This window comes from Ctenopharyngodon idella, chromosome 12, assembly GCF_019924925.1.
Source record: "Ctenopharyngodon idella isolate HZGC_01 chromosome 12, HZGC01, whole genome shotgun sequence".
Classification (NCBI taxonomy): domain Eukaryota; kingdom Metazoa; phylum Chordata; class Actinopteri; order Cypriniformes; family Xenocyprididae; genus Ctenopharyngodon; species Ctenopharyngodon idella.
In genome coordinates, this window is record NC_067231.1 from 6,613,856 (window position 1) to 6,636,972 (window position 23,117).

The following is a 23,117-nucleotide window of genomic DNA, read 5'->3' on the forward strand; positions in this document are numbered from 1 at the left end:
GTATGACTTTCTATGGAACACAGAAGCAGATCTTTGGCTGAAAGTCCTGGCTGCTTTTTGCCATACAATTGAAGTGAATGGGATCTCTTTAGCTCCAAAAATGACAAATAACACCATGAAAGAAGCTCATATTACCCATGAGCAGTATTTCAAGTCTTCTAAAGACTAGAATGTATGGTAGGTGTCAAAGGCACTGTATTACAACCGTTTGCTTCTTACGTCAAGAATAGGACTTATTCTGTAAATTTAGGGAAATTTTCCTCATCATCTGCGCCTGTTTTGTGTGGGGTGCCCCAGGGATCCATTTTGGGACCTTTATTGTTTTCCCTTTATATGCTTGCCTTGGCCCACATTTTTCAGAAATACATTTCATATCACTTTTATGCAGACGATTCTCAGTTTTACCTTCCAGTAAGGCTTGACAACTCTGTTTTATTCGATGTGTTATTGAAATGTTTAAATGATATCAAGAGGTGGATGTCAAATAATTTTCTGCAGCTAAATGAGGATAAAACCAAGGTTTTAATTTTAGGTTGTCCTGCAAATTCCTCCCCTGATCTCGAAGCCCAGTTAGGTCCTCTCTCAACCAATGTACACAAACAAATCAAAAACCTTGGAGTAATCTTAGGTTAGGGCACTTAGATCTTCTAATCACTTGCTCTTAACTGCGCCACAGTGTCTCTACAAATCAAAGGGTGATCGGGCCTTTTCTGTGGTCAGGCCAAAGCTTTGGAATGGTCTCCCCTATCATGTGAGGTCTGCTCCTTAATTGCACATTTTTAAATCTACTCTTAAATAGTATTTTCATTCTTTAGCTTTTGGGAACATGTAATTGTTTTTATTGTGTAGACCTGCTTTGTACAGCACTTTGGATCAATCCATATTGTGTTTAAATGTGCTTTATAAATAAATAAATGTTGTTGTTGTTCTAAAGTCAACCAATAGTTTCATGTGAGGAAAACACAGAAATTGAAGTCTTTATTCCCTTAAATTCTTGCCATTATTTGTTTTGTGCTTACCTATAACTTGCTGCGTGTTGATAAGCCATGCAACAACCAATTTGGTATCACTGAATCATTAAATCCTGCACAAAGCATCTTAACATGCCATATTTGAATCCCGATCCACATGTGCCAAACACATTAATCCATACTCACAGTGAACGAAGTATACTCTGAAAAGTTTGCGCCAACTGTGGGCGAGACGGAACAGGGTTATTATTCAATATTGTAATACCATGATATTGACAAGCCAACCACAGAGAAAGGCAAGCAAATACCGCAACTGCGATGTTCACGTTTTTCTTCTTGTACACTTCATGCATGTGTATTGAATGTTAAATAAGTTAATAATGATAACAAGAGTGAAGAATGTATTTTTTCCACCAAATGGCTTTTTACTCAAGACTGTTTACCATTGTGATTTGTACAGAAGCTCCGTAGATTTGCAATAAACAAGCCTAAACAGACAGTGAGACAGAGAGAGAGAGAGAGAGAGAGAGATCGACTGAGCGCGTGCGATTACCTGCGTCTGTCTTTCTTCAGTTCAAGTCATATATTCCTGGAAAAAAAAAAAGAAATGTTTGCCATGTCTGAAGAGGAAGGAGATCTTTGACGTTTAAGGGCATTTAATGCATTGGCATCAGTGCTGGCCAAAGCATTGAATCAATGCCACTGGTCCCTATGAAGTGAAGCATCAGCTTCAGCGTTACCCCATTGCTGGTCTGTTGAGCCTTTTAAGGTGGCGCACAAAGTTAAAATCATTTCAACGACAATGAATGAATCAGTGTTTTTGAATTACCGGTTTAATGACTCAGTCATAGACAGCCCTTGCCACGGTGCGTAACAATGTGACCTGCACTGACTGACAGTCTGTCTAGAATGTGCAGTGTGCAGAGACAAGCAGTGTTGATACTGGTGAAATATCAGCAGTCTTAGAAAGCCTTTCGTCCAGTCAGATTCGAGGATCGGAACTAACTGTTATACATATAAACAATAGCCCAACAAGCTTATTGTCAGGTTTATGTTCTGTTATGTGGACGCTTATTTTCACATTCTGTTCTTTTTTTCCTTTAGTTCCTGTTTCCCCGCTCTGTTTAGTTTCGGGTTCATTGGTTACTGATTATGTCCTCGTAAGTTGTAATAGTTACGTATTAGTTTCACATACATCTAGTTTACTTTCCTTTGTTCTACCCCTCTTTATATAGCCCTGTGTTTCAGTTGTTTTTGGTCAGTTCTCGTTTATGCACTGTGTGGTTTGCGTTATTCTCCTGCATGTTCGTTTAGAGTGTGGATTATTAATAAAGCAAAAATAATTTTGTTTTTGAATCTCCTTCTTGCCTGCTGACCACATCATAACACTCATTTACATAGCAAAAAAAAAAAAAAAATTACAGTTGAAAAAAAAAAAGGCGATAATATCGCATATCGCGATACTTTCCACAGAAAGTCATACCAGTGACATGAGTGTGGGTACATAAATGACAGTTTTCATTCCTGGGTTGTGAACTATTCCTTTAAAAAGCACATAAAGCTTTAGTAAGCGAGGCCATGGACACGTTTCCTCCCCGCGGGTCCAAGCGACTTTCTCAGCAGCTCGGCATTCAAATGGCCATGCTGGGCTGAAATACAAGCCCGCTGAAACCCATTAGTCACCGGACGCACTTGCAGAGAGGACACAATAATCCACATAAATTAAAATGAAGGGACAGGCGTTTGGCTCACAGGTAGGATGTCCTTGGCTCAGACGTGATGTGTAATGCAGTAGAGAATTAAAGGGAAGTGTATGTGCCCACTAGAGCAATCAGGACATGGACAGAGGGGCAGGAGTGAGGGTGGGTTTCCTTACACTCCAGTGGCCGTGCCCACCTCAAGGGCAGGACACCATGTTCAGTCTCCTGAAGCGAAGACAGTAACGGTGAGAAAATAACAGCTCTGTTTGTCCTACAGACACAGGCATAAAGATTAAGACACAAATAATGAAGACATTAGCTTTTAAAGACAACAATGTCCATTTTTTGGAGACAAAATTGATTCTATTTGGCCTTTTACTAAAAGTATCAGGTGCTGACATAATTAGGACTGTGGAAAATTATATTAACCATGGCTTTTTAGCCCCAACAATCTCAGACAGCAATTGCTGCCAGGCAACAATCTCAAGTCAAATTGCTTAGAAAAGTAACAGCAGTATCCTCCACATGGGCACACAATTTGAACACTTAAATACTAACCAACAATAGCTATGTTTCTATTTTTATGCGCATTTTGGGATATTGCATCAAAAACTGCTGGATGGAAACGCCAAGATGCGCTTGTTTGAGTCAGATAAATTCTTGTCTGATAAGAAAACATGCGCATAAACTACAATGGAAACAAATTTACCAAATAAATTCCTCGATGTGCATCAAAAAAGTCACGTGACTTTGCGTGCCGGATGGCATAACTGGATTAATCAGCAGACCGAACTCATTGCACAGCATCTGAAATGCTGTTTTGGTTATTCTGAAATGCCTGAGAAAAAGTTTGTTGTCTAAGTGGTTTGGTATAATTACCTTACACGACTGTGTTCCCAAACAGCAGCATCTGCCTCCGAAAGCAAGATAATACGTTTATTGCGTTTCATCTGCGCTCTGAGAAGCAAATAATTTATTATATACAAAAATTATTATATACAGTGTTTTCTACTTTTCTTAGTGATATTTAGCACCAGTTTATCAGGAAGTGATGATTTTTTTCTCTCTTCGACTCACTGGATGGAAACGCTTCTTTATTCGTAAATGTTTTATGCGATATTCAAATTTAAAAAAAGTTAAATTCGCAACTCTGGATGGAAACATAGCTAATTTCACCAGCAGATCAAACAAAATTGCAATTAAAAGGATAGTTCACCCAAAATATGTATCATGTTGTTCCAAACCTGTATGACGTTCTTACCTCTATGGAAAAGATATTTTGAACAATGTTGGTAACCAAACAGTTTTGATGAACAATGACTTCCATTTGTATGGTAAAAAGGACATCATCAAAATCTCAATTCTTTTGTGGTCCACAGACATAACAGGTTTGAAATGACATCAGAGTGAGGAAATTATGACAATTATGCCAATTTAAGTCATTATAAATGGTTTATAAGAGGCACAAGCACAGACATGTGCTAGAACAAGGTGCGCACGCGCACACACACACACACACACACACACACACACACACACACACACACACACACACACACACATCAGGAATGAAGAGCCAGTGAAGATAACCGCATGACATTTGAAGCCGCCCGTGTTGAAAAGTAGGAAGTGGCAGGAAATGAGTATGGGTACGTGAGTGTTCCCTCTCTCTCAGACAGCATGATAAAAGCCTGCTGGAGTCCAGAGCGTCTATGCCGCAGTGTGTTCTTGGCACCCGAGCTGTCATGCTCAAAAGACCCAAAGCGCCATGATCAAAGACCATTTTCACGCGCAGAAACCCAATCCCACGTCTCGCGCTCATTCCGTCTCTCAGTACATTGCCAGCGCGCAGTCACACACAGCACCGCTTTAAAAAATTACAGACATGCTGCTGTGATTTCCCACAAGTCTTTTATTAGTAAATGCATTACATTCTCTCAGAATGTTAGTTCTTACCCAGAATATAAGGAATGCTTTGAATTTTCCGTGTTGATTTTGGAAATATGTGTACACTTTATAATAAGACTCTTTAACAATAGTTAATGAATTAGCTATCATGAACCGAAAACTGACCATTTCTTATTTTATAAATAAATAGAAGTTAATGTTAATTTCTGCATATAATACATTTTTAACGTTTAAAAAGTTGCATAGACTAAATTTTATATTTAAACCTAGATAACTGATTCCTAATGCATAAAATAACCCATTAACTACTGTCAATGTTCTTTTCTTTGAAAAGCACAATATGGTCACCCTATCTTGAATGGATTTAAATGTGGAAGTAAATGATGCTGAAAGCACTATTCTCTATTTGCAGCTGAAAGTACAATGAAGTAAAATATATTTAGTAAACAAACCCACAAGAGACAGGTCACATTTAGAGATTTGTGACGGATGAGTTTTTGACGGCTTAAAAGCTAAACCAAGATCAGTAAAGATCCTAATCTAAACTACTGAGTGTTGAAAACCATGACTTTAGAAAGAAGTGAAGTGAACTGAAAATAAGTTAAAACTCAAAGTAACAGCACAGGTTTTGTGTGATTAGTGAAAATGTGAAGCTTATCTAGTTTAGCAAGTAACAGGAATTTCCCGTCATCACCATGCCAATAGAAACTAGGTTGTTTTGGAATAATGTGACTTTTTAAAAGCAGTTGAAGGACTTTTTAATAACAACAGCAAAGCGTGACCTCATCAGATTTCTCACACCATGTCTACACCAGACACGAGCGGCTCAACACAACAAAGGCAAATACAACCCATTATAATCATTGATGCTGTCTACACTAGATGCGACGCGACAACAAATTCCCGATGGTAAACTGATGCACCATTCTATTTCTGATGTACTTCAAACTTCTGATACAAAGAACAAATAGATTCGCAACGGCCGCTTTGTCGCGTACAGTGTGGACAGCTTCTAGCTGTAGCTTCTAGCTAAATTTTCTAGGCTATTCATCAAGCAGCAAAATTTTCAACATTGATAAAAAATAAGAAATGTTTCTTGTGTACCATATCAGCATATAAAAATGATTTCTGAAGAATCATGTGACTGAAGACTGGAGTAACGGCTGCTGAAACAGTCATTACAAAGTAATTTTCACAATATTTCACAACATTACTGTTTTACTGTATTTTTGACCAAATAAATGCAGCCTTGTTGAGCATTAGAGACTTATTTCAAAAACATTCAAAAATCTTACTGGCCCCAAACTTTTTAACAGTAGTGTACACACAAACAAGAGTTGCAGAGGGAACAAAAAAACATCACTCTAGGCTTTATGGGTTGATAACAATTTTTCCCAATTTTCTCTAATGCAAAATGAAAGCTCTAGACACTGTGACATTTCATTTAATGGAGCGTTCCTCTTCTGTTCTGCCTGTTTTGCATAATAACTTTAACCATTCAAATTGCTCGGCTCCGATAGGGTCAGGTAGCAGCTCGGCAGCTGTGATCGCATTCATGCAATTAACGTTCCGGCAAATGCTCTGGCATAAACCTCAGGAAACGCTGCCTTATCTCCTGCTTTAAGGTCATGAAGATGAAATATGGTGCCAATTATGCATCAACCCAGAAAAGCACTGCGCACCAAGGAGGAAGAATTTCACCGGTGAAGATTTTAATCATCAAGCTCGTATGATTCCCGATCAATAAGAGAGTGTAATCTTCAGCGCAGTGAGAGCAGCTTGTGCGGATCAGGTTTGGAGATGCCAGGTGAACAGTCCAAGAATATCCCTTTCAGTGCAGGGACTTCATGCCTGTTAATCTGTCTGCCAGCTGCCCAAGAGACAACGTGGCAAACCTGTATTCAGATGTCCTGACAAGAGCATCGGCAGCATTTCATTGGCTAAAGTGTTGAGTGATATTGAGCTTCACTCTCTTGATTTCTCTTGACATATTGTAGGGAACAACAAATTCCAGGGCCCAGTTTTATGGAAGGGCCCCTCTCTTTGCAACATTTTGATTGGATCTTGGTGGACTAGCACAACAAATGTCCAACACCATCAGAAAAGGATGCTAGGACAACTGACAGACACCTCAACCGCGGGAAGGACAGGACTTTTCATTAGTCCACAGGCAGTTTCTGCCCTGCACACAACTTGAGACTAATGCCTAAGGTTTAAGCCAACTGCCATAAAAATTCCTTAGAACCCTTTGGATGCAAGAACAGTGGCTGAAACAAAGAAACGCCAAAATGATTCATTCATAACCATGTTTGGAAACCTTAATACTGATGTAAACTAAAGCACATCCATTTCATACGAATTCAGAGAAATAAGTACTCTCAATAACAGCTATGTGTAGTGTAACGTCTTGCACAAACTCAGCTTTTAATGTACAAATGAATGCATGCATGGCAGTTCAACCTTTTCTCACCTTGGTTGGACTCTATCTGTTCATAACATTGCCAAATGTATTCTGGTGGTGGTTTGGAAAGTGACAAATGCATTGATAAAACTTTAAAAGACACTGAAAAGACTTCTGTGTGCTTTATGCAAATGAGTTCCACAATGGAAAGAAGGGTGAGCCACACTGTGTGTGTCTTCCCTGATGCCAACAGCCAATCACAGCACTGGAATGGAGCACCAAATTGCAATCTCCTCATTGGAAAGGGATAAACGTACCCTTTCAACAGACACTCCTTGTTCTGAGTCTCCCATCTAGTGAGACACTAACAGATAAGTTCTGAGTCTCCGGCCTGCAGAGGTGAGACATTAGCAGATACGTTTTGAGTCTCTGGCCTGTGAAGAAAGAGACAAGAACAGATTCCACGCTCTGAGGCTACGTTTATACTAATGCGTTTTTGTTTTAAAACTTTTGCTAAGGTTATGCCTGGCATCCAGAGTACTCCGGAGTTTTCGACCCTCAAAAACTGAGACTTTTGGAAATGCTGCAGACCCTGTTTTAGTTAAAAACTCTGTAGTTGCATTTCAGTGTAGATGGACCAAAATGGAGACTTTTGAAAATGAAGGCTGGGCTGCCCACATTTGTTCCATGATTGGGTCTTCTGGATCATTGCGTATCCTTCCCTGATTCATCAAGCCCCTAACATATGACCATTATGCTACCGGAACATGACAATAACAGACCAGCCTAGACAACTGTGTAAACAATAACATGGAGATGAAACTGCAAGCTTTGCTGACTTTGTTGTCCTTTTTAGCAGCCATTGTACAGTTAAACTCTGCATTTTATGATACTGCAGCTGCCTACATGCCCAAGAGGCAAGCTATTATTAGAGCAATCGGCAACTGTTTACACTTGTACGCACATGCCCAGTGTGCATGTATGGTCATGTGACATGCGTTTTCAGTGGTGTAGTGTGGACACTGTGTTTCCATCTTTTCTGAAACACAGTGGAAATGCCAGTATGGATGAGGATCGTTTTCATTTTAAAATGCCATGTCTACAGCTTGTGAGGCAGTCACAGATACTACCACATTCTGAGCCTCCAGTCTGTGAGGAAAGAGACATTAACAACTACGTTCAGTCTTTATCCAGCGAGACAATAACAGATGCAGCATGCCCTGAGTCTCCATGCCAAAGAGACAAAAGCGGATTGACTAAGTCTGAGTCTCTAGCCAGAGGCAGAAGACAAATAGACATTTGCACCAAGGTTAAGCTCCAGCAAGTAAACCTTCACCTAAAGTCTTCAAGAACAACATATTATAGCATATTTGTCCATGTCAATATACTAGTGTTTCTTGCACTGCTACTCTGCAAAAGATTTAACATGGTTGCACCACCTGATGAATATCAGTTGTGCCACCTGACAACATAATAATGACAGGGAATATGCTGAATACTGGATTTTTTTCCATTTCAATTACATAAAAAAACACAAATGCAAATACAAGTGTTAAGTCAACAGTCTCTATTGAAGCGTGACATCATATTCGTGGAATATGATGGAATAGGCTACACTAAAATGTACTTATTGTAGGGCTGCATGATATATCGCGATTTATTGCAAATTTTATCGCACGCGATTAGGCAAAGGCTGCGATTATTGTATGTGCAGCTTTTCAGAGCTGTGCGGCTCTGTGATCAATAGTAAATGCTTCTCCATCTGAAAGCCAGAGGGCGCTCTTGCACAGAAACTCCAAATATGCCCTGCCGCAGAAGAAGATAACACACGTCATATCGCTGTAGCTGAATAAACAGAAGAAGATTGAAAGCTTTTATTGATTAAACATGACTAATAAACACACGACTGCCTTATTCTGTGTAAGAAGCCACATCATCTCACAGAAGGATGTTCAACCGTCGTTATGAAGTGAGTTTGGAGTAAAAACGTTATTAAATGTTGTCTTTTGTTGGACAAGATGTTAATAAATGCTTTTCATGTCTGGAAATATATTTGATTCGTGTTGCTTTTTCAAATGTACATTATAAGCGACTCAAACTCGCAGTGCTTTCAGATGGATTAGCATTTGGAGTCATACTTCATTGACAAGCTGTGCATAAAAATAAAAAAAAAAATGCAGCCTTTGTGATTTCATAATCGCACTAAGAATCACGTTTAAGCGCGATTTCAATGTTATTTTTCGTATCGTGCAATAAATAGTGCAGCCCTAACTTATTGTGTACATATACGTGTTTTACATTGTACTTGCATTTAAAAAAGCCTGCATATTACATCTGTAATTAGTTTTTGTAATGACATCTATAATTAGACTGTTGACCCTTCCCTTACCCCTTAATTCACCCTTAAACCTTCCCATACCACCAAACCTGTCCTAATCTTACCTGCCGATCCGATGTCAATTGCAGCACAAGTGTTTTGCAAACCAACATGAACAAGGACACTGTATATACCAACTCTTTTTTTTTTTTTTTTTTTTTTTTTTGATGCGAGTACATAGTAGAAAAAGACACCTAATATAAAGTGTGACCGGTGTTTCTTTACTTGACATGATAGTGGTATCTAAATTTATTTTAAAATTATCATGAAAATAATTGAAAGTGTAAAACATCTTTAACTTAAAATTAATATTTTAGAACAATAATTTAAAAATATATGTTAATACAAGTCCAGCAAGTTCTTACATAAAATATTTAAATACAATAAATAAATAAATATCAATAAAAAATCTAAGCCATATGCTAGTGTACTCCAAAAAGTTGGCAAAATAAACTTAAAGCTATTTATTGTACTTCATTTCAAGCATAAAGCAGCACATCCAAACCATCTGTCTGACTTTGTCTTCATTTTGAGTGCAAAATTTCATCTGACATTCATTTGATCGTCAATGAGCCTTTGTTTTCATCTTCTCGCTCTCTCTCTCTCTCACCAGCACTGCAAATCACAACACAAATCACACAAACGTCACCACAGGCAAATGACCATGTCAATGCTATGAAGGCCACACATGTCCACACCAGAGACCTGCAAACACTGCATCACTGTGCATCACCTTTGTCTTTGAAACATTTCAACCCAAATATGCTGATTTACAAATCAACCAATAATAAGTCTTCAAGAACATGATATTGTAGCATATGTGCGTTTCTTGCACTACTCAGCAAAATAAACTGCATTCGAGCTGAGAGCTAACAGTGTGATTTGAAAGTAATGAAATGCCTGGGTTCTGTAACATTATTATACAAAAATAAATAGATGACATGTCATTCGATAGTTAACTAAGTTGCTCAGCAAGATGCTTGTCAAACTTTTGCTCCACTACCAACTGTAGTTCACTTGAAAAACATAAAAAAGCTATATTTAAGGCCTGTTCTAATGTCACACAAACAAATCTATTTCTCTTTGTTGAGTGTGATAATCTTGATCAGCATTGTACAATATCAGAGGAATCTACAGAACACCCTAAACAAGCAGACGAGCACATGTCAATATCAATTAATCCAATTGTAGCCAACAGAATCCACTATGAGCAAAAGCAAGGTCTATTAAACACATAACATGACTTAGGAGGCACTCAAAACATATTCACTCTAGCAACATCAAATATGTTGTGATGAGTGCATGAGTATGTGTATGAGTGTTAATATACACATGCACATGCATAGCATAATTGGCATAGCAGTGAATTTTTCAGTCTTTTTAAGGAGCTTGTCAACAGTGAGACAGGCAGTCAGTGAATGCACAGTAGAGAGACACATAAAATCACTCTCATATGGTTGCTGAGAAGATATAGGCACAAATACCAGCCAATGAGGCATCTCAGTCTGTCACTGTGCACTGCTTCTAAAATAAGGCACAAAGACACTATTTACACACTCACTGCTGCTGTGACACTCCAGTGACTTATTACACAATTCACACGCTCCACATCTGTTGAATGGCCCTAGAGATTTATTCCTCATTAAAAAGTTTTACACAAAGAAATGGCACTACAAACTCTTGCTATTGGAACCTTTTGAATGTGGAATAGATTAAGTCGACTGCAAACGTTTTACATTACATTATTAACTGAAATCATTTTCTTTTTGCATGATGCTGCATCCACGCTGAAACGTGTCAGTATAAATTACAATTGTATAGCCAGACAACATTGATTTAAATTTTTAAGCCTTTGATGTATCATGGAAAATAGGACTGCTCTGTTGAAATAAAAGTCTGATGTACTGTATACACATACTCCCAATGTGTAACATTAACAAATAGGTTTAAAGGGACAGTTTAACCAAAAAAATTAAACATCTGTCATCATTTACTGACACTGGAAGTGAACCGTCGCCAAAACTTGGTTACCAACATTGTGTTTCACATAAGCTTAGGTTTTCCTTGAACTGTTCCTATAAAACTCTATGTTAATGTTAATCCTTAGTGTCCATAAATGTTTGGTTTCTTTATTTGGGCGGGGGTGCTGGGGAGTATGTGTACACAGAGCAGTCTAAAATCACAGACCGAAACGCTGACATTTAATTAGCGCTTCCCCAATGACACGTTTTAACTGTGTCAGTGTCTATTTTGTACACACAACATAGATCAACAGGTAAAGCTTCAACAGGTAAATATGTCAGCAGTGTAGATGCACATCACCATGACCAAAAATTATGCTAGAGTAGATATGCAAAATTTGTTTGGCTGAAATACCAAGAGGCTTTACTTTACTATGACTGAGGACACGACACCCTGAATAGTCTTCTGAGATAATTTACCCAAATTTGAGTTTTGGTTTCTGGTTAAATGAAAACTTAAGATTTGTCGCTTTGTTTTTAGACCACAAAATCAACAATGTCACCAAAGAAGTGTGTTTTTGGTTGTGAGGGAAAGATAAACTTGCTTCCCAAAGAACCCAGTGTTAAGGTAACAGTGGAGCTGAGAGATTTGTGCTCATGCATTACATTGATGTGCTCTCGACATCTGTCATTAAAGTAACCATAGAAACCGCCTTAAATTAACTATCAAAATAAGGATAAAGTCGTGTCTGAAAGTTGCAATCAATTTTTTTATTGGTTAAAATAAATGGAGAATATCTTGTGTTTTCCGTGGCTGCTTGAGCCCTCAGGATCGAGCTAATAGTTTTATAAACAAGGCCCAGTTCTATGCTGGATTTACAGATCGTTTGAAACTGAAAGATGAAGCAGTCCAAGCGATAAAAGATTCCGGTCATGAGTCGGAACCGCAGGTGGTAAGTAAAACTGCATCAAATGTCTATTTTGTTGGCAGTCGGCACGCAAGTACATATAATGTAAACAACATGAACTTATAATGAATCAAAAGTTATCCAGCGATAATTCGATGGTGTATTGTGTGTGTTTAAATACATTTGTTAAGCTTACCATCGATAGCTTCGCTAAGCAAAAGCTGCATGTGCTCGTGATTCTTTAGCTTCATCCAAGGCACGCCTCCAGGAGCTCAGCTGTTTTAGGAAAGACTCGGTACAGCGTATCTGTCTTTTATAAATCTGATAAAACTAAAGAGTCTTCGGAGATATGAAGGATGCTATACTACTCTATATGTACTCAAGATTAACATGAGATTGGCCGAAACTGTGTGTGTTATGTACCCTTTAAGAAAAGCCCATATTAGTCAAACACTTGTCTTTGAGGTACAATATCAGAAAAGTATAAACAGATTTCAGGAATTTAAAAAGATGTTACAAAAAGTGTAGAATATGCCCCCATAACAAATCCATTAAAGGAGTTAGATGATACAGCAGAGTATTCACAGAACAACTCTCTAAAGGTAGCAGCAGCTCAGAGAAAGACACTGAAACAAAGGGACAACTGTCTGTCAACAGGCCCACTTGTTCTCAGGGATTGGACAGATAAAAGGGAGATTGTGGTCGCCTTGCCTCATGATATCAATTTGTGTGTGTTCTTTCAAGCTGGGCTTGTAAAAATAGCGGTGCCTTTGTGAAAGCCAGTGAAGCATTATGGATGGCTCTAATATAAACGGGGGTGTCCTTCTAGGATTTGAACCGAGATATCCACATGGCTTTTAAAAGTAGTAAACTAAACATTCTGTGAGTCATCTCTACTTCCGCACTTGTGTTTGTTGTGATTTTTAAATTCACTTCACCTCCTCCTCTGCTTTTATCTATTAATTCTATCTAAAGTTAGAATTGTAAAGAAGAACTGGTACAAAGGTTTAAATCCATCACTGCCCCGATCTTCCACAGTGTGAATGTGGAGAGCTTGATCTCCTGAGAGCCTCCGGCTATGGACAATCTCTCCACAAACTATGATGGATAATTAAATCATCAACTATTGTCAAAAAGCCCTTGGAGGACTGCCTACGAAATACTCAAACAATTAGCGGCTCATTTTATCGATAGCTGGATTTTTAAAGCAATTAAGCTTCAAAAATTCCTTTGCGAATTAATCAAAATCCCACTCATAACACTGAATTTGAGGAAAGAGAGGTATTCCGGCACCAGAGAGAGAAAGACAGAAAGTGAGCTGTGGCTTTAAAATCAAAGCCAGCTGGAATATGCAAATGACAGTTTTATAATCAGCAGTGCTGTGGTGCTGATAGGGTTTCGCTGAGTGTACAATCGCAGTCGAGCAAACTTCCTGAGGGAACGCTGTCCCCACCACCACCACCAAACAACGGCCAGTTTTTCTCGTCTCAGACTGGGAACAGTTTATTACATGAATATTTCAAAAAGCCCATTTCTATTCTTGGCAAGCTGCAACCTCGTTGACTCGTTCTAACACTATATGGAGTGTATACTTCAACTTATCTATGCCACAAACACAAAAAAAGCTTCATAGATTATAGCAAAAGCATTCTGGGTTTTTACAGTCTGGGTGAGGAAGACAATTCTAGACTAGTCTCTCAACCAGTGACGGCACGTTCATGGTCCACCCGCAGTTCACTCAATGACTGTATGATGCATATGTCATAAAACTGGACAGCATTTCCTCATCAAGCTCTAATACAAAATTGCGATCACAAGGTATTCTAACTGTCTATTGTGCTTCATGCGAGTTATTCCTGTGAAATAATCCATATTAATTACTTTTGGATGGACAGAACAATGTGCACGTTGTTAGTCAGACGTATGACTATAGGAGACTAACTCTGGCATTGTGAATAACGGGGTCTTACAAGAACGGCAGAAGCCAAGCCATGCATTCAGTTCTTTCACAGTCCTGTTTTTCTCCCATTGGCTGAGGAAAAGGCTGCGTCTGTACTGCTCTCTCTCTCGTGCTGCGGTCGCTGTCAAACCCATCATCCCCAACCTCCTCCCGCCGAAAATGAGGTCACACGGAAAAAACGAAAAGTAAAGCTATAAATAATACACAGCTACCGCAGTGAGTGCATTCTGAGAACAAGATATTTTCAGGGCACCATCTCTGCACAGAAATACATTTCTTTAGACAGATGAAAACATCTGTTTTGTTTTCCCAAAGCACTTTAGACTTTCTGTGCATCTGTTGTTGCGTAAGACAACAGAATCTAAAGCTTTAGAGAAGATATTTAGGTATGAATCGAATCAAATCAAATATGAAATCAAAATGTACCTTCTTTAGTTTCTTAATATTAATTCCTGGTCTTATGCCAAATTCATCATTGCACAATAAAAATGTCTTATGTTTTGATGAATAACCTTTCACCAAAATTGCTCCACCTCTAAAACGACTTTTCCACTGACTTCACCTAAAGTACATACAGTACAGTGTGTATAGCTATTAAGACATTGTTTCAGCAAACCTGCTTTCAGGTCTGACTCAATTCTGGCATTTTCACGATTCAATCAATATCTGATGTATAATGTTTTTTTTTTTTTCTTTGAACATCCTGTTTCACTGAAAAATGTGTTACATTACAGAAGTGAAATGGGTTGTGAATGCAGTTTCATATTGAACAATACCTTGGCATCGCTGCAAAGGAAACAATGTACACTTGAGCAAGGTCAATAAATGTTTAAGAACAAGTCCTAAAACAGGACATTTAACGAAAAATGTAGGGCAGGACTTGATTTTATCCATCGGGAATTAATTGAATGGCAAAACTGAGCATACCATAACCAGAATGGAGCCAGACCTGAATGCGAGTTTGCTAAAACAAATGCCTAAATAGCTATTTGGCTACTGGGCAACACTACCCAGTAGTTATGAGAGGGAAGAGGATAAAGAAAGACGTTCAGAGATGAATAAATAATTGATGAAAAATTACAAAGACAAACATTGTTTTCTTAGGAATAACATGCAGCGATGAATTGTATACAATAGGATCAGGAACGTGTAATAAGAGCATAAACATGCATTCTGATTCCATGCTGACTTTAAATAATGTTTTAACAAAACCAGAAAAGAAAATACTTTATTCCACACATTAAAACCAAAATAAGACAGAAGATAATCACAACACATTATTTTCTACAGAAATAAGCCCTTTAATTTGAAAGTCTCACTGATTTCAGCTTGTTTTTCCACTCTCTCTCTCTTTCAAAGCAGCTCAGCTCTAACATGAAAGGCTCAGAATGAGGACAGAACAGCCTGCCAAATAACATTTTTCTGAAGCTGGAGGCATGCGGCCAAAAAGATCTGTAAAGAAAGAGGAAGGGCAAGCGTGCATTACGTTTATTATAAGACGGGCACTCTGCTTGCTTGCTTTCTCTCTCTCTGAACACAGGCCGGCAGTATTAATTCATGTCTTTAGATTGGAGACGCAGTGGTTTGGGTGCACTGCAGACTGATCAAATGAACAGGGAGGAGGGGGGCAGTGATGGGGTGGCCTTGACCTTCATCAGGTCAGTCGGTCTATAGATCTAACAACTTGCATGCATGATGTAATATCTGGCAGAGAAACAAAATAAACGACTCCTAGTCCAGAAAGAAGTGTTGTTTACGCGCTAACAGGCAGGTGCAGTGCTCACTGGTTGAGCTGTATTTACATTACCTTATTCACATCTCAGTTAATCTATGCCACGAGCAAGAGCAAACCTTTAAAGTCAACATGAATTCAAAACTGACCCCATTTACTTTTTTTTAAAGAATGTTGCTGATTTTATTGAGCATTTTCCAAAGAAAAAAATGATTTGTATTCACAATCTTTCATCAAAATGTAATGACTTTCTCCATCACCTCAGAAACAACTTTCTTTTCTGATGACGTCACTTAGGCCACATATGCTTTGTTGAGTAAATAAAGCCATAAAGTTAAAAAAAAAAAGAAGAAAAAAAAGATTGTGATTGACTGATTGTAATGGTAAAAGACTGTAAAAATGCTACAGTAAAAACTTGTTAGTTTGTTAACCGTAAGTTTCCTTACAATATACGGTGAAAAATTCAATGTCATTTTACAGTAAAATACTGTTAAATTTACAGTTTTCAGAAGTGAAAAAGGTCAATGAAAAACCGCATATTGACATTCCAATAATTCCTTGTGTGACACTTCACATTTGATGAACAGTCAAATGTCCATATGAACAAAGGTACAGGCCATATCTGCTGCTACATCTATTTTTGTAGAGGTGTGTTTTTTTAAAAATTGAAAAACTTTTTTAACTTGAGCATCCCGTGTTTATACCGCTGCATCATGCACGAGATGCTGCAAAAGACACAAGTGCAACGGTCAAATTCATCCATCTAGCAAAACAGCTCAGTGGAATGCAAAAATGCATTCTCTGTGAAAATAAACTAGACACCTGCGACGTCCAAACAGGCTTAATGCTAGCTGTGAGCATGCACCATTTTGCGCTGTCATGTTTATTTGTACCGGAACTTATCCTTCCTGAATGACACCTTCTGTGCATGTCGATGTCCGCTATGTGAATGAAGGAGCCCCGCTATCACCCCCGGCACGGAGAGCAGATAAGATGACAGAGGTAGCGTGATCTGTAAAATGTTGGTGACATTCATTTTTGTGTAAGCATACTGAACAATATATTGCATCACCAAAAATGATCAAGGTCATGTCCATATATTGTGCCATAAGTCGATATATTGATTATCATGACAGGCCTAACCATGATGATGTTTAGTTTTGTTTGAATGACACTGTGCAACTTTAATATATTAGTATTTGCTTTCTCAGCTTGTGGAAAAGCTGATTGTGATGATCTTTGATTCATCATGTGACTTTCTCATCACCACCTGTTTTTGGTGGTTGTCAGTGTATTACAAAGGTACAAAACAGACATTAGTACTTTAATATGTTGGAATATTAATATTATATCAGTTAATGAAATGCGTTTTTTTTTTTTATTTAATGTTACCATATTTTTTAAGGTAAATTTGTTTACCGTAAATTTCACGGAATATGTTTCACAGTGTACGCTACATTTTTGTGTCTGAGTATCCAGATTCACACAGAAATTTTCGAATTACAGAAATAAAACTGGTTGACAATGACAATTCACATGTATTTCCGGATAACCAGAGCATGTTACTCTGGCTTTCTCTTTAAATGGACTCACCTTGTTGCAAAGAGCACCGATCCTGCTGTATCTTGACTCATAGATGCACCAGATTCACACCAGCGATTCTCTTATTTCCTGATCTCAGCGTGGCGGTAGCACAGTGCTAGTTTGTTTTGATTGCATTTGCAGGAGAAATCTGTAACTACAAAGTCACTTGTGCCATCTAATCACTAGACATGTGTCTGGACGGCAAAGTCCCGCTTCATTAGATGAAAGAACAAGGAAGTTGTGATGTAATATCACTGGTTACATCACTGGCTTCCACTTGCATAATAGGGTGCCACAACAGGGCAGAGTAGCCTTCTAATGCTGACCCAAACACCTGCGTACCACTGAACTTAAGAACACGCTTAATACCTGACCGCCTGCCTGTGTAGAAATAGCACAGCCGCCACACTGCAACCTCAGGCGATAAGCTTCTAATCTGCTATTCTTTATCTTAAACGTGAACAAATGAATGACTCAAAAAGTTACAACCCCACTAGGCCTAACTAAAGCACTTAATAATTCACCTACAATTGACATTTCTGGCATTATTTACTTACCTGCATGTTGTTCTTTCTTCTGGAGCACAGGGTATCTCTAATTATATATTGTTACTTATGTTTTGTATATTTGTATTTTTATCTTGTCACTAGTAATGACTCCCTGCCTAGGGACGATGGATGTAAATTAGTTGCAATTTTGCTAATTAGTTGTAAATTTAGTAAATTAGTTGCTAAATTAATTGTAAATTATGCTGCTATAATCTGGCATGTTTACATTTTGTATTTTATACTGATGTTCTTTAATATGCATTGTCCCTATTAAATAAACAATAGATTATTCATGCTGCTCTTTTCCATGCAAGGAAAATGAAGTCTAGGGGCTATCATGCTCCAAAAATCACCATAAAAGAATATAATGCCAAACGTTACTGGTTGTAGTATGTCTCATAACCGAATGGGGTGCATCACATTTAAATATGTGCATATTCAAATTAAACGAATGATATTTCTTAACTAATACTTTTTACTTTTAATTTTTTTCCTCACACACTATAGTATGACTTGGAATATAGGTCATATGCACTTCTTTTATGATGCATTTATATTTGGAGATTGACAGTCCTTGGTCACCATTTATTTGTATCGAGGAGAGAAAAAAAAAAGAAAGAAACCTGAAAGTTAGTCTGCAATGGCATTAGGGTGAGTAAATAATGACAGAATTATCATTTTTGTGTAAACTATCCCTTTAAACAGTTGCGTAGGACACGTGAGGAGGCACATGCAAGCGTTTCTGGGTCGCAGCAGTGCGATGCGGCCCGTTTCCGAGCAGGTGTGTGAGCGTATTTATTTCCCTGGCTCGTCTATCACCGGCTACGTCTTTCTCAGCTGATAATCCTCTCTTCCCGTTTCCCTTCATGCCGAGAGCGTGTTGCACAGATTTGAAGCGTGTGACATTAATAAGAAAGTCTCTTTTTCATAAAAGGACTCCAGCAGAGATGAGCTCGTGGGGCTTAGCAGAGGCGTGTGTATGGCACATGTGCACGAGAGACAGAATAAGCAGCAGGACAGGCAGAGAACGGTAGAGCCCTGCTATGTATGTCTATAAGTCAGTGACCTTCTACGGGGCAGGTGTGTGTGTGTGTGTGTAATAATAGTCTGAAGTCTTTAACACACTCAGTCAAATGCTCAGGAGTCATGAGCTGCATATCTGCTGCATCTGTAGTGATGCTGATAATGTGATCTATTAACTGTGCGGTTCATTTTCACAAGCTGTGTTTCTGGTAGCATTACACTGTGTCCTAATCAGGCGCAACATGATAAGATTTCAGCAACAAGCAATCTGTCTGTTCACACTGAACATAAAAATACTGCGTGATGACACACAATCAATCAAAAATCACAACCAATCAGAACTATTTTCTCTGATTGCTTCTCCGGTCCGCATCATTTATATGTTTTTTTCCTGTGGAATTTTAGGGATTTGTCATAAAATATTCAATATTTCTCTACATTCTTGTCTATATTTAATAATTAACATACATGAGAAGTGGTAATTCAAATTTCATTGTATGTGGGACTACATGACATGATGTTGCTGAATTCAAGCAACTGACAAAATGTGCTGTCAACGTCATGTATTATAGTCACGGCTGATTAGGACCAAAAAAATCAGTAACATGGAAGAGATGCCTTGTATCATGTTGTGCCAGACAATTTTGATTTCCCACACATTTATGTTTTCTTACGCGCAGTTTGTGGACATACTGAACTTTGCTAGTCCTGTTCTGGAAGTCAGTCTGAGCTGCACACTGCTGTCAGCACAGAGATAAAGGAATGAGAAAGCAAATAAAGAGGAAAAAAGCCACAAAGCCTAGAGCACTGTCCGCCACCACACGGCAGACAGAGAAAGAGAAAAGGTGGATGAGCTTGTTTAGTCTCAGCAGTTGCACAGGCCTAAGGACAGCCCTACCAAGTAGATAAAACATTATTATTGAATTAAGTAAGTATTTTAAATAAATGACTTTAATTGCAATGTACAAGACTCTTCAATATATTGCAATTCTACAAATGCATGAAATCTCTGAACATTACATATTGACAAAAGAACGAACAGGCCTCCTGTCCTTGTCTACCCATCTATAATAATATAATTACATTTTTTATCAAATGTAAAGGTCCTTTCACACCAAAAGTGAAAGGAATAACCTTCAGGCAGATCACAAATGTGATGTTTATCTAAAGTTATTTTTGCTTATTAGTATGGTTGAATTGGATCATTGAAGGTCAGCAGCAAAGACACTGGTTAATAAAGTGAGATTAAATACATAAAGTATATTTGTTTAATTTAATATATTTAATTATTGCAGGTTTTGCAATATTCTGAGATTGCATTTCACTGTTTTTATTCATTTTGAGGAATACTGACTCAGTTTTTGTGCAAGTGAGATGAGTAAATACTCACATTTAGTCCAGAACTACAATAACCATCATGTTTACACACAACGCCTCTGCACTTACTCATGATTTCTCTCAACATGGAGACAGAGAGATGTCAGTCAATACATGGGAAAACAAAGTAACTTTACTTATTTGAAAAAGTAACTCTGATATTGTTGTAAATTTCAAAGTAATATTACTTTACTAGTTACTTTAAAAAAAGCAATCTGATTATGCAACTCATGTTACTTGTAATGCGTTACCCCCAGCACTGGTTATAATGCATTTTATCTTTTTATGAATAATTGTAACCAAAGTTAAAATGCATTATAATATTCGCAGATTCCTTGTTACATCTGAAATTGGTTGTTTGTCATGTTTTCATGCATTATACTTTCTAAAAGGCATAACGTATGTATTATTCCCTAGGTTTCAAAGACCAGGCTTAACCCTAGTCCCAATTGAACTAAGGCCTAATCCTGGCTTGGTCTAAGCCCTGTCTGTGAAACCGGGCCATAATGTGGGCCAAACTGTGGTTAGAATTTTTCATTAAACTATACAATGCATACAGTGCATTAACAAGGCATAGATAATGCATTAAAAATACTTTTATAATGCATTATATATAAAGGCTTTAGGAAAAGTGTTAACAATATATTTTATCATTTTGCCAGAATACAGGACATAACTTAGCCTACATATAATATATTTTTCTGTTTTCATATATTGAGAGGTTGTGCTTTGCATTTGTACTATGTTTATGTTTTTTCAGCCTGCTTGAATACATTCAATGCTAATAAGACAGCAACATTTTGCGCTCACTTTAAGTAACAGATTTTCCATGAGAAGTGTGCAATGACTTAAGCCATATTTTTTGAAGAAAAGTGTCATGCACGGTCCACAGTAAATACTACTATCTATGACCTTTACACTGCTCATTTGCACACAACACATTTCTGTCAATCATGCTAAAGCACTAGATTGTGTTACCCTGAGCACACTGAGTGAAAACACTGTGGGCCTCAGCCTTTGAACATACAGGAACACACTGGCAACACGTCCCTTGTGCAATGCTAAACTGTTACTTATGCAGGCATATGGTGAAGTCGTGCTCAAAACACACCATCTGCAATTATCACAGTGAACACCCTATCCCTAGCTTCAATCTCAACCTCCAGTACATCAGAGGTGAAGTAAACCTCGTTTTTAGACACAAACCTACAGTTGAGCCAGCTGTATGCAGCATTTCCCATGTGTTAAGGGTCGTTCACACAGGACACGTTCTGAATTATGTTTTAACTCTTGGTCTATATGTACACATGCTTCAGATGGACATCTTTGGCTGCTGCATCACTGTCAGCATTGCGCCGAATCAGTGTATTTGTTTTTGAAAGTGAAGTGTGTGATTCCTTCAGCACTAATGTCACTAACAAAAAAAAAACCCCGACAAGTTTCAAACAGGTTTTATAACCCCCCTATCTGCCATTGGTTGGAAAAAAAAATTTCAATAAATTTATAAAAAATTGATATTATATAAAATTGGATATATAGTACATCCAACTTTATCTGCATACATACAGTATACTCACAAATTTATCTGCATACTCACATAGGTCAATATATAGAGCATATATAGCAAATATCAACTATTGGATTGTTTATATCATTGCAAAATATAAACCATATTATCTCCCAGCTCTAATTGGTTAAGTGCAACAGTAAGGCATGAACATATTAAGAAATTACAAACATTAACATCATGATTTTCTGTAAAGCTGCTTAGAAACAATGTGTATTGTGAAAAGCGCTATATAAAATGCCTTTGAACATTCTAGTTGTCTATCCACTTTAAGAATGAAAAGAATAAAATATTTTTACCAACCATATCAACTATTTTTACTAACCATTTATACACTTCACCTGTAAGACTATGTATCAAAAATGAGTTTTTAAAAGCACTTCTTTTGATCCCTACATCCTGTTCCATTCCATCACGCTCCATATAGCTAGAATGCAAGAACATGTCCTGTGTGAACATCCCCTTACACTACGGCTGGATAAACTGTCTCTCTCTGAGGCTTCAAGCAACTTGGGATTGTGTAAACGGAAGTCTCTCTATAAATAAACCCTAATGGGAGAAGATGTATTAGAGACCACCACAAAACTGCACCTCCCACAGTGAAGATGCAGTCCTGACCCCACGCACTGAATCCTCTCATTAATATCCTTCCTGCAGTCACACACTAAAAGCAGGTCTGATAAAAAGATAAGAGTGTTATACAACGTGCCCTCAGAATGACACATTATACGACACACATGCACACACATGAGAGCAGAGACAACACACAGGTAAGCCACAGAGGTCTCACTTCCTGCCACACAGCTGCTGTCGATGCGGGGGTGCTTCCTCTGGCATCACAAGAAAGATGACAGAAAGAGAGAAACAGTAGTATTATGACAGGAAGCAGGCCTTGGGGCGACAGACAGGGTTTTTTTTTTGTAATTTTTTAAAGGCAGTCTCAGTGAAGGGTCACTGTACAGAGTTCAACAATTTCTGCTGGCCCAGACAGGCCTGTAGTTCAGATTTTACCCTGCTGACATTATCAATGGTTACACCACAAAAATCTTTTATTTGTATCACTGTATTTTCATAAGTGCCAGAAAAAAAACAAATAGATC

At 38.0% G+C, this 23,117-nt stretch overlaps 1 protein-coding gene across 4 annotated transcripts in view; it reads right to left on the reverse strand.

The window, feature by feature from the left end:
- Nucleotides 1-23,117, reverse strand: part of jmjd1cb (jumonji domain containing 1Cb) — a 149,314-nt gene that overhangs the window by 53,702 nt on the left and 72,495 nt on the right. The window lies entirely within an intron of this gene.